Raw genomic sequence first — 12,164 nt, 5'->3', positions numbered from 1 at the left:
CAGTCACACCACTTAGGATAGGGTCTTCTGATTTGGAAGGTAGTCAGGGACAGGAGGCTGTGACTGTGAGTGAGGCTGCTAAGGGGACCCAGAGGGCAGGTTTGTCAGCATCTACAATAGTCCAACAGGCCTGAGGTTCTCTCAGGTTGTTTGGATGGGAATCGGGTCTGCAGAGTGGATGAACTGACTGATATGGCAGCTTGGTACAGGATGCCATTCAATGGGGGGAGCAAAAAGGAATGTAGTGATTGTGGGGACAGTATAGCGAAGGGGATTGACACTGTTCTCTTCTGCAAAGAGAGAGAGAGAGAGTCCAGACAGCTGTGTTGTCTGCCCGGTGCTAGGGTTCAGGCCTTTTGCTCAGGGCTAAAGCGAAACTTACAGTGGGAGGGGGAGAATCCAGTAGTTGTGGTCCATGTAGGTACCAACAACACAGGCAGGACAAGGAAAGAGGTTCTGCATAGGCTGAATGAGGAGCTCGGCAGCAAATTAAGAAGCAGAACCTCAAAGATAACGACCTCAGGATTATTACCTGAGCCACGTGCAATTTGGCAAGGGGCAAATAAGATTAGAGAAATGAATGTATGGCTCAAAGACTAGTGTGTGAGAAGTGGGTTCCGGTTTGTGGGGCACTGGCACCAGTACTGAGGAAAGTGAGGGCTGTACCTTTGAGACGGTCTACACCTGAACGATGCTGGGACTGATATACTAGCGAGCCTCATAACTAGAGAAGTAGAGAGGGCTTTAAACTAAATAGTTGGGGCCAGGGATCAAATGTGAGAAGATGTGGTAAGCCAAAGAGTTGAGACAAGTTAAAAGAGAAAGGTACTAAAATGGGAAATGATAAAGAGATGTGACAGGAAGGGACAGAGAGTACAAATCTAAGAGTAAATAAGCAGATAAATCCAGACAGTAAAAAAATAATATAAGGACAAAATTAGAGGCTCTGTATCTAAATGCATGTAGCATTTGAAACAAAACAGATGAACTGATAGCACAAATAGAAATAAATAAGTACTACCTGATAGCCATTACAGAGACATGGCAGCAGGATGACATAGATTGGGACCTGAATGTTGAAGGGTATGTGACATTTAGGAAGGACAGGTAGCTAAGAAAAGGTGGAGGGTGTGGCTTTGTCAATTAATGGTGGTATTAGCACATTAGAGAGGGATGACCTAAGTTCAGAAAACCAGGATGTGGAAGCGGTTTGGGTTGAGATGTGGAATGGTAAAAGTAAGAAGTCACTGGCTCCCTAATTGTAACCACACGGTAGAACAGAGTGTAAAGGAAGAGATGATAGGAGCTTGTCAGAAAGGTACAGTGATAATCATGGGGGATTTTAATCTACAGATAGACTGGAAAAATCAGATGGGCAAAGGTAGCCTAGATGATGAGCCATGTAACATTTTCGGGATAGTTTCTTAGAACAGCATGTCCTGGAGCCAACCAGAGAACAGGCTATACTAGACCTGGTACTGTGCAATGAGATGGGATTAATTGATAACCTCATAGTGAAGGCACCCCTAGGTGGCAACGATCATAATATGATTGAATTTTACATTCAGTTTGAGGGGGAGACGAGTGAGTCTAAGACTAGTATTTTAAACTTAAATAAGTGTAATTATGAGGGCATTAAAGCAGAGCTAGCTAAAGTGAACTGGTAAATGATGTTAAGGGATAGGCCCTTTGAGATGCAGTGGCATACATTTAAAGGGACATTTCAGAATACATAGAATAGATACATTCCAATGAGAAAGAAAACTTCCAAGCAGAGGACCCACCATCCGTGGTTAAGTAAAAAAAGTTAAAGAGAGTATCAAACTTAAAGAAAAAGCATGTAATTGCACAAAGATGGGTGGCAGGTCAGAAGACTGGACAGAATATAAAGAACAGCAAAGAATGACAAAAAGATTAATAAGGAGGGAAAAATTAGAGTATGAGAGAAAACTAGTTGGAAGTATAAAGATAGATAGCAAGAGTTTCTATAGATATTTAAATAAGAAAAGAGTTAACAAAGTGAGCATTAGTCCTATAGAAAGTGAGTCTGGGGAATTGATAATGGAAAGTAGGGAGATGGCAGATGAATTAAACAGGTATTTTGCATCAGTCTTCACGATAGAGGACACAAGTAACATCCCAAAAATAGCTATAAATCAAGAAATGGTAGGGAGGGAGGAACTCAGGAAAATTACAATCACCAGAGAAGTGGTATTGAGCAAATTGTTGGAGGTGTGGACTGATGAATCCCCAGGTCCTGATGGACTTCATCCTAGGGTCTTAAAAGAAGTGGCAAATGAAATAGTTGATGCATTAGTTTTAATTTTCCAAAATTCCCTAGATTCATGGAAGGTTCCATTAGATTGGAAAGAAGTAAATGTAACTATTTTATTCAAAAAGGGAGGGAGACAGAAAGCAGGAAACTACAGGCCAGTTAGCTTAACCTCTATCATAGGGAAAATGTTAGAAGCTATTATTAAAGACGTTATAGTAGGTCACTTAAAAAAGTTTAAGGCAATCAGGCAGAGTCAACATGGTTTTGTGAAAGGGAAATCTTGTTTAACCAATTTATTAGAGTTCTTTGAAGGAAAAGCATATAACTGCGCAAAGATGAGTGGCAGGTCATATGATTCGTCAGAATATAAAGAACAGCAGAGAATCAGGAGAAAGAAATTGGGGTATGAGCGGAAGCTAGCTGGAAATGTGAAAACAGATAGCAAGAGTTTCTACAGGTATTTGAAAAGGAAAGGAGTAAGTAAAGTGAGTGCTGGTCCTCTTGAGAGTGACAGTGGGGAGTTAATAGTAGATAATAAGGAAATGGCAGATGAAATGAACAAATATTTTGCTTCTGTCTTCACTATAGGGGATATAAAAACATTCCAATAATAACTCTAAATCAGGAGGCGGAAGGGAGAGGGGAACTTGGTGAAATTACAATCACCAGAGAAGCGGTACTGAGCAAACTGATGGAGCTGGGGGCTGGCAAATCTCTGGGTCTCGATGGACTTCATTCTAAGGTCTTAAAAGAGTGGCTTTTGAGGTAGTGGATGTGCTGGTGTTAATTTTCCAAAATTCGCAAGATTCTGGGAAGGTTCCACCAGGCTGGAAAATAGCAAATGTAGCGTTTGTATTCAAGAAGGGAGGGGGACAGAAAACAGGAAACTATAGGCCAGTTAGCTTGACGTCTGTGGGAAGGCGTTAGAATCGATCATTAAGAAGATTATAGCTGGGCACTTAGAGAAATTCAAGGCAAGCGGGAAGAGTCAACTTGGTTTTGTGAAAGGGAAATTTTGTTTAACCAATTTATTAGAGTTCTTTGAAAGAATGACATGCTGTGTGGATTAAGAGATGCCTGTAGACGTGCTGCACTTGGATTTCCAGAGGCATTTGATAAGGTGCCACATCAAAAGTTATTGCAGAAAATAAAAGCTTATGGTGTAGAGGGTAACATATTAGCATGGATAGAAGATTGGTGGACTGGCAGAAAACAGAGAGTAAGCATAAATCGACCTTTTTGGCAGGATGTGATGAGTGGAGTCCCGCAGGGGTCTGTGCTGGGGCCTGAACCTTTTACAATTTATATAAGTGACTTAGGTGAGGAGAGTGAAGGCGTGGTAGCTAAATTTGCAGATGACACAACGATAGATAGGAAAGTATATTGTGAAGAGGACATTGGGAGGTTGCAGATGGATATAGATAGGTCTAGTGAATGGGCAAAAAATCTGGCAGATGGAGCTTAATGTAGGAAAATGTGAAGTTGTTCACTTTGGTAGGAAGAATAAAAAAGCAGCGTATTACTTAAACCGGGAACGGCTGCAGAATTCCGAGGTGCAGGGGGATCTAGGTGTACTAGTGCATGAGTCACAAAAGGTTAGTATGCAGGCACAGCAAGTAATTAAGGCGGCTAATGGAATGCTATCCTTTATTACAAGAGGAATTGAACATAAAAGTAAGGATGTTATGCTTCAGTTGCACAGGGCATTCGTGACACCACTTCTCGAATATTATGCGCAGTTTTGGTCTCCTTATTTAAGGAAGGATGTGCATGCAGTAGAAGAGCAAAAGAGGAGGTATACTAGATTGATGCCTGGAATGAGGAAAGGTTAGATAGACTGGGCTTGTTTCCACTGGAGTTTAGAAGAGTGAGGAGTGACTTAATTGAAGTATATAAGATCCTGAACAGTCTTGACAATGTGGACATGGAAGAGATGTTTCCTCTTGTGGGTGAGACTATAACTAGGGGGCACCCTTTTAGGACAGAGATGAGGAGAATTTTTTTTCTCAGTGCTGTGTGACTTTGGAACTCTCTCCCTCCAAAGGCAGTGGAAACGGAGTCATTGAATATTTTTAAGGCAGAGGTGGATGGATTCTTGTTAGGCAAGGGAATCAAAAGTTATCGGAGGTAGATGGAAATGTGGAATTCAAAACTCAAAAAGATCAGCCATGATCTTATTGAATGGCGGACAAGGCTCGAGGGGCCGAACGGCCTACTTGTGCTCCTATTTCATATGTTCATCACGTGTGTTGTGGATAAAGGGGAACTGGTGGATGTACTGTGCTTAGGTTTCCAGAAGGTATTTGATAAAGTGCCATATCGAAGATTACTTCAGAAAATAAAAGCTCATGGCGTAGGGGGCAACACATTGGCATGGATAGAAGATTGGCTAGCTAACAGGAAGCAGAGGGTAGCCTTAAATGGGTCTTTTTCTGGCTTCTGGGATGTAACAACTGGTGTGCCATAGGAATCATTGCTGGTGCCTGAACTTTTAAGATTTATGTAAATGACTTGGATGAAAGGATGAATGGGATGGTGGTTAAATTTGCTAACTACACAAAGATAGGTAGGAAAGTAAGATGTGAAGAAGACGTAAGGAGGCTACGAAGTGACGTAGCTAAGTTAAGTGAACGGGCAATGACCTGGCAAACAGAGTATAATGTGGGCAAATGTGAAATTGTCCTTTTGGCAGGTAAAATAAAAAAGAAGCTTATTATCCAAATGGTGAGAGATTGCAGAGCTCTGAGATTCAGAGGGAACTGGATGTCCTAGTGCATGAATCACAAAAGGTTAGTGTGCAGGTACAGCAGGTAATTAGGAATGCTAATAATTTATTGTGAGGCAAATTGAATTCAAAAGTAGGGAGGTTATGCTTGGACAGGTTAGGCTTGTATCGACTGGAATTTAGAAGAGTAAGAGCTGACTTGATCGAAACCTTTCAGATCCTGAGGGTTCCTGACAGGGTGGATGTGGAGAGGATATTTCCTCTTGTGGGGAAATCTAGAACTAGGGATCACTGTTTAAAAATAAGGGGTCGCCCATTTAAGACAGAGATAAGGAGAATTTTTTTCTCCCAGAGGGTTGTGAATCTTTGGAATTCCCTCCCTTAAAAGGCAGTGGAAGCAGAGTCTTAGATTATTTTTAGGGCAGAGCTAGAAAGATTCTTGATTAACAAGGGGGTGAAAAGTTATTGCAGGTAGGCAGGAGGTTACAATCAGATCGGCCATGATCTTATTGAATGGCGGAGTAGGCTTGAGAGGCTGAGTGGCCTCCTCTGCTCCATGTTCGTATGTACCAGATAAGGGCATGTGATTTCCTTCCCTAAATGATATTAGTGAACCAGATGGGTTTTACAACAATTCATCAGTTACATGGTCACCATTACTTTCACTGGCTTTTTTTAAAATTCCAGATTTATTTAATTAACTGAATATAAATTCTTACAAGTATTTTATTGGTTGCAAACTGTTCTGGGACATCCTGTAGTCATGAAAAATGCTACATACATACATGCAAGTTCTTTCTTTTATTCCTTCACATAGACCATTGGTGAAAATTAAGCAACAAGACAACAGCAAACTGCTGCAGCAAGTGAGTGTTACAAGCCCTGAAATCATTGTTATACAAAAGCAGCTCTAACGAGCTCGCCATAAGCTAAGCAAGCGGCTTCTCAAAGCTGTATTCCAGACTTGAGGTGCGGTGTCAAAGTGGACCAATAAGAGTCCAGCAACCACAGTGCCAGACTGTATCAAAGCAATGTAGCTACTTGTCAGGCGCACAGCAGCAGCCCAGCATTCCATTAGAGTCAAACTGGAGCAGTGAATTCCAATGACCTCAGTGCAATTCTCCAAGCAGTGCAACCTCGCTGTCAGTGTCACGCTGGGCATATCAGAGCTGAGGCTGAAGCAATGTCGCTGGCTGGCAATGATCGAAAGTAATGTCGTCCTTCAGCCAGGGCCAGTCCATCGAGTCAGGCTGATGACACGCAATGTAACTGATACAACCAGGCAGCGGTAATGTTGCTTCACTCAGGGCCCAGGTTAAATTATACAGGTTGCCTATTAGGGCCAGTAAGTTATATTGCCACCTGGTATTGGGATTAACCTGTAGTAATAAATGACCAAAAGTTGAACGTTTGTATCCAAAGATTGGACATTGAAATGACAAAGTGACATCACAAAGGAGTTTCATCTGATCATTTTGGACTACAAAACTGCTTGTACAAATTTATAAGTTGAACTCTTACGACTATATGTTATAAATAGAATAAGCGATGTCTAGCTAAGCTTATAAATAAACCCTTAAGTGTAGTTGACCTCAAACCTCACGAGTGTTGAGTAGCAAATGGCTATCATCATCTCACAACCAGAGGCATTTATCTGCCCAAAACACTGATTATGTTTCAGCATGATTTAGGATTGCCAACCCGCCAGAATTGCCCCAGGTCTTGAGCAATTAAAAATCAATCTCCTGGCCACTGCTGCAAGGAAAAACCTGGGAGAAAGATCATAGGGACTTAAATAATTGTGTTTGAATGAGCTATCCAATTATTCCCACTCCCCTGCTCTTGCCCAAGGGTCCTGCACATTTCTCCTTTTCAAGTATTCATCCTTTTTGAAAGTTATTGTTGAATTTGCTTCCACCACCCTTTCAGATATTGTATTCCAGGTCATAACAACTCACTATGTAAATAAAAAATCTCCTCATCACACCTCTGATACTTTTGACAATTGTGGTTACCAACCCTTCTAATCAGCCACTTTTCCCTCTGTCAAAACCCTTCCTAATTTTGAACACCTCCATCGAATCCCTCCTTAACCTTCTGTGCTCTAAAGAGCACCATCCTTTGTCTTCCTTATCTCATCACATAGCTGAAGTCCCACATCCATGCAATGATTGGATGTGAGACCAATTACTGAAGTTGGTTTGGCACAAGAAAGTGAGGAAGTATTCCAGGTCACCTGTTGGACTGTGATGGTAATGAAACAACTAATAAACTATTTCACATCCATCGGCTAATCACTGAAAAATGTCAGAGTTGCTGTTCAATCAAACTGTGCTCATCACGTAGCATTGAACAAACAACTTGCTAGGTTCAGCCTTGCAAAGGTGAAATTTATGACTAGAGGCTGCTTTATTTTGACTTTTACAAAATACAAGTTGGCATCAATTACTGGATAAATCTAACACTCTGTGTGGAAGTTTCCAGTGCTCCTGAAGTGACCTTGAAGGGACATTTTGCAAAGTTGTGGACAGGACATTGAGGAAAGGGGGTCCACAACCTGGAGATGCCGCTCCCTGGAGACCTTGGAAGCATGAAACTAAAAAGGGCTCGGGAAGGGAAGGGTTGGTTGCTCTCTCGGAGAAAGAGCAAATGCTGGAACTGCAGTTCAGGTCATGGGGTAGGTTCCTTTCAAGTTTTTGGAGAGCGTGCTGAAGAAGGAAGGGTCCACAAATCGGAAGTACTGCGAAATGGGGAGGGTAGGGGAGGTCGGAGCAGCTGGATATGCTGTTTGGAGAATAGAAGCTCCTTGGCAAATTGGCACTCTTCTTTATAAGAGATGAGCTTTTTTGGCAGCATCTTTGGCAGTGGCTCATTGCATATACAAGATACTGGTCAGCTGCTTGGTCTAAAAATAAAACGACTGAGGAAAGCAACCTACACATTTGAAGTTTCTTAGTTTCTCAGAGGTGTACAATTAGATTGGTTACTATAGCGTTAAGCAATTAGGGTTTCCATTCAGTAAATAAGGAGCAACTTTCCAATGGCTGGAGACTGATAATCAGAGGTAACAGATTTAACATAATTTAGCAAAAGAACCAGAGATAAGAGGAGGATAACTATTTTATGCAGCGAGTTGTTATGATCTGGAATGCACTGCCTCAAAGGGTGGTGGAAATAGTAACTTTCAAAAGGGAATTGGATATATACACTTGGAAAGGAAATATTGGCAGCTCTATGGGGAAAGAGCAGGAGGAGTGGAACTAATTGGTGAGCACTTTCAAAGAGCCAACCTTGATATGATGGGCTGAATGAACTCCTTCTGTGATTCGATGAAACAAATTTACTTCAACGAAGAAAATAATGTTCAAAGCTGGAACAGTCCTGTCATTTGACCGAATATCAAGCTCATGTTTTCTGTTCCAAAGAAGAGTCAAATTGGGCTTGAAAAGTGAACTCTGTTTCTCTCTCCACCGATACTGCCAGACCTGCTGAGTATTTCCAGCATTTTCTGTTTTTATTTCAGATTTCCAGCATTTGCAGGATTTTGCTTTTATTTCTCCACCTTGGCCTATAGATCTGTTAAAGTTGAGGGAGGAGCCTTTACCTCATGGATCAACAAGAACAATCAAAGACAAGGAAACACCATTCAGCTTATTGCAGCACCCTAACTCCCTCCATTATTACAGTTAATTTACACCACAGAAACTGGCCATTTGGACCGAGAGGCCCATGCTAGTCTTTTTGCTCCACACAACCATCTTCCCATCCTTCATCATCTAACTCACAAGAACACGAGAATTAGGAACAAGAGTAGGACATCCGGCCCCTCGAGGCTGCTCCACCATTTGATAAGATCATGGCTGACCTTCTTGTGGCCTCAACTCCATTTTCCAGTCCGCCCCCCCCATAACCCTTGACCCCCTTGTCAATCAAATGTCTAACTCAGCCTTGAATATATGCAGTGACCCAGCCTCCATTGCTGTCTGAGGAAGAGAATTCTGCAGACAAATGACCCTCTGAGAGAAAAAGATTCCTCCTCATCTCAGTCTTCAATGGGAGACCTCTCATTTTTAACTGTGACCCCTCTTCTAAAAACCCCCACCATTTCTTCTTCGTGTATTTATGCTTAACTGGGGAAGAGATAATTTCAGTGATTTAGGAAGGGACCTATCACAGGTATATTGGACAAGATGATTTCAGGATACAGCAGGAACAGAAAGCGTTTGGAAAGAGATATTTCAAGTACCAGCTAGGCATTATTCCTTTGAAGAGAAAAGGTAGACTAGAGCACCTAAAGATAATGTGCCCTGGATGATAAAAGGAAATAAAAGTTAAAATAAAACAGAAAGAGGAGGCTAGGACAAATGTGATGAGCAAGAAGGTTCAATTAATAAGAAGGAATATTACATAAAAATGTAAGAGGGAGTTGAGAAAGTTAATATGGGAGGCAAGAGATAATTGCAAGTGGTTGCTTATGCCTGAATTTTCATCCTCAAGGCCAGTAGTGGGTGTTGAGAAAATGACCAGTTCGGCCTGCCCACCTTGGGAGAGAGTGCCAATGTGGGATCTTCATTGTTGGGGTGGGGGCGGGGTGGGGAGGGGGCGGGGGGGAGGGGGGTTGCGGCTGTGGGCTGGAGTCAGTCATGCCAGCCGACCCACAAAAAAGTTTGGAGGCAGCCACAGGGGTGGCCAGGTGCAGAAGTGGGCTGTTTAAAAGGCTCCCCCCTCGGTGCTATGGGACTTCATCCCAGTTTAAAATAAAAACACAATGGCCCTCCAGCCCTCATTCCTCATACCCACCCACTGCCAATGTCCCGTCCATGCCACCTCATTGCCTCCATCCATCTATGGCCGCTCATGCGCCCAATGCCAAGCTTCCGTGCCCATTGATCCACCATATACTGTTTAGAATCAATGAACCCTATATTAACAGTAGGATGTGTAAAAAAAAATCTTTTAAAAAAACGATTCATTTTCTGAAACTGAAGATGGTTGATGAGCAGAAACCAGCTCCCAAGAAGGGAACCTAGAAAGCCTTAAAGAAACCGGCAGCAAAGGGCGGGAAGAAGCGGCAAAGGTCGAGGAAGGAGAGTTACTCCATCTACATCTACAAAGTGATGAAGCAGGTTCACCCCGACACCGGCATCTCCCCCAAGGCCATGAGCATCATGAACTCGTTCATGAACGATATTTTAGAGTGCATCGCGGGTGAGGCTACCCGCCTGGCCCATTACAACAAGCACAGTACCATCAGCTCCCGGGAGATCCAGACCGCCATGTGCCTGCTGCTGGAACTGGCGAAGCACACCATGTTGGAAGGGACAAAGGTGGTGACCAAGTACACCAGCTCCAAGTAAAACCTCACAATGTACTGAAAAACATATAATTTCTAATATGTTTTTAAAAAGTCATTTAAAAAGAGGGCAATAAAAGTATCAATCATCCATACCCTTTAAAGTATCAATAACAGAAACTGCAAACCCTCAAAACCACTTAATCTTGTGTAAATAAAAACTGCAAAATTGACTGCAGAGATCTGAGAAACAGAGCTGTCAATCAAGCAATGGTTTTCTCTGTCGCAACTGTTTCAACAAGAGTGATGGTTGGGCTCTCAGCCAAGCATACATAATGAGGCTTTCAGATTATAGATTCACTGTCTGAAGACATTTCTGATCTCTTGTTGAAAGTATTTTCCTTATTCTTCATTTATCCTCTGTTTCAAATCAAGACATCATGCCATGACTTATTTGTAGAACTTTAATTACTTGGAGTTCCTTGTGTCTGGTTCTGCCTGCAATTCAACCCAAGCATAAAGATTTTTAAGTTCCTGTTTAAAAGATCATTAAGGAAAAGACAAAATTGGTTTTATATAGTAAATTAATAAAACCAAGGAAGTGATGGTATAAGACATTGGTTCAGCCGAGTTGAAGTATTGCATGCAGTGCTGAGCACTCCATTACAGGAAGGATATTAGCCATAGACAGTACATAGAGTACAGTCAAGATTGTTTGCAGTGGTACCAGGCATCAGAGGCTATTGTTAAATGAAGGCTAGCAAATTGGTGACTTTTCCACTGGGACAGAATATAATTATAAGTGATTGAATGAATATTTTAACAATCATTAAAGGTTTGAGGGTCAAGCTTCTGGCTGTTGTTTGTCAAATTGGCAAAGAAAGAATTGATTCAGAAACAATAGAAGAATTTTTTATTATAACCCTTTGACACAGGTGGCTATTGATGCAGGGAAAATAAGATAAAAGGAAATTGGATAAGTATTTGGAAAACAGTCAATTCTCCTCCCAGGTTTCAAAACCCTTTGGCCTCTTCCGCATCTCTATGGCTACCTCCAGCTACAAGCCTTTGAAATACCTGCGTTCCTCCAATTCTGGCCTCCTGGGCATCCCCAATTTTCAATGCCACCATTGGCAATCAAGTTCAACTGCAAAAGCACTAGGCTCTGGAAATCCCCTCCAAAGCACTACTTTTCAAGATGCTCATTAAGACCTACCTCTTTGGTTAGAGTTTTTGTCACTTGTGCTAATATCTCCTAATGTGGCTTGGTGTCAAATTGCATTTAACGCTTTTGTGAAGTGCCTTGGGACAGTCCGCTACATTAAGAGGTACTGTACTAAATAAACGTACGTTGTTGTTGAATGTAAAAGAATCTGAGAAATTTGATTTGAGCAGATGGTTCCAGTTAAGGACCCAACACCAGCCCAAGGATGCTTCATTCTAAGCTGCAATTTCTCTGATTAACTGGACATAATTTTCTGACTTTACCAGGCCTTCTCCTCAAGGTCTGTATTTTTCATCTACAAGAAACCCTAAAGTAGCCTTTCCAAGTAACCAGCTCATCAGACTAAGAAAGTCTGTGCTTGTACATGGTTTTGGCCTTGGCAACAGTGTGGCAGGGGAAGTGGGGAGTTGATGTGCTGGAAACTGTGCATTTCAGGTTAGGATACCAGCAATGGCATTGATGTCTTTTAGTTAAATAGCCTGCTCATAGGATTTCTAGACAGCACATGAAAGAAGGTTGGTTACTTGGAAAAGCTACTTTAGGGTTTCTTATAAATGAAAAAGGTGTCTATGGCAACTATTTTGTGCAGAATATCTCCTAAAAGAATTTTTCTGCCAGTTAGATCATGATCTAGGTAAGCAGGTTT

General features: G+C 41.9%; 1 long non-coding RNA gene across 1 annotated transcript in view; it reads left to right on the top strand.

Annotated features, from left to right (window-relative positions):
* LOC144681513 (uncharacterized) overlaps positions 1 to 12,164 on the top strand; it is a 37,217-nt gene that overhangs the window by 4,360 nt on the left and 20,693 nt on the right. The gene's annotated exons all lie outside the window — the stretch shown is intronic.

This window comes from Cetorhinus maximus, chromosome 6 (assembly GCF_964194155.1).
Source record: "Cetorhinus maximus chromosome 6, sCetMax3.hap1.1, whole genome shotgun sequence".
NCBI classification, from domain to species: Eukaryota; Metazoa; Chordata; class Chondrichthyes; order Lamniformes; family Cetorhinidae; genus Cetorhinus; species Cetorhinus maximus.
Note: the sequence above shows the minus strand (reverse complement) of the source record. Positions and strands in the feature narration are given on the sequence as shown.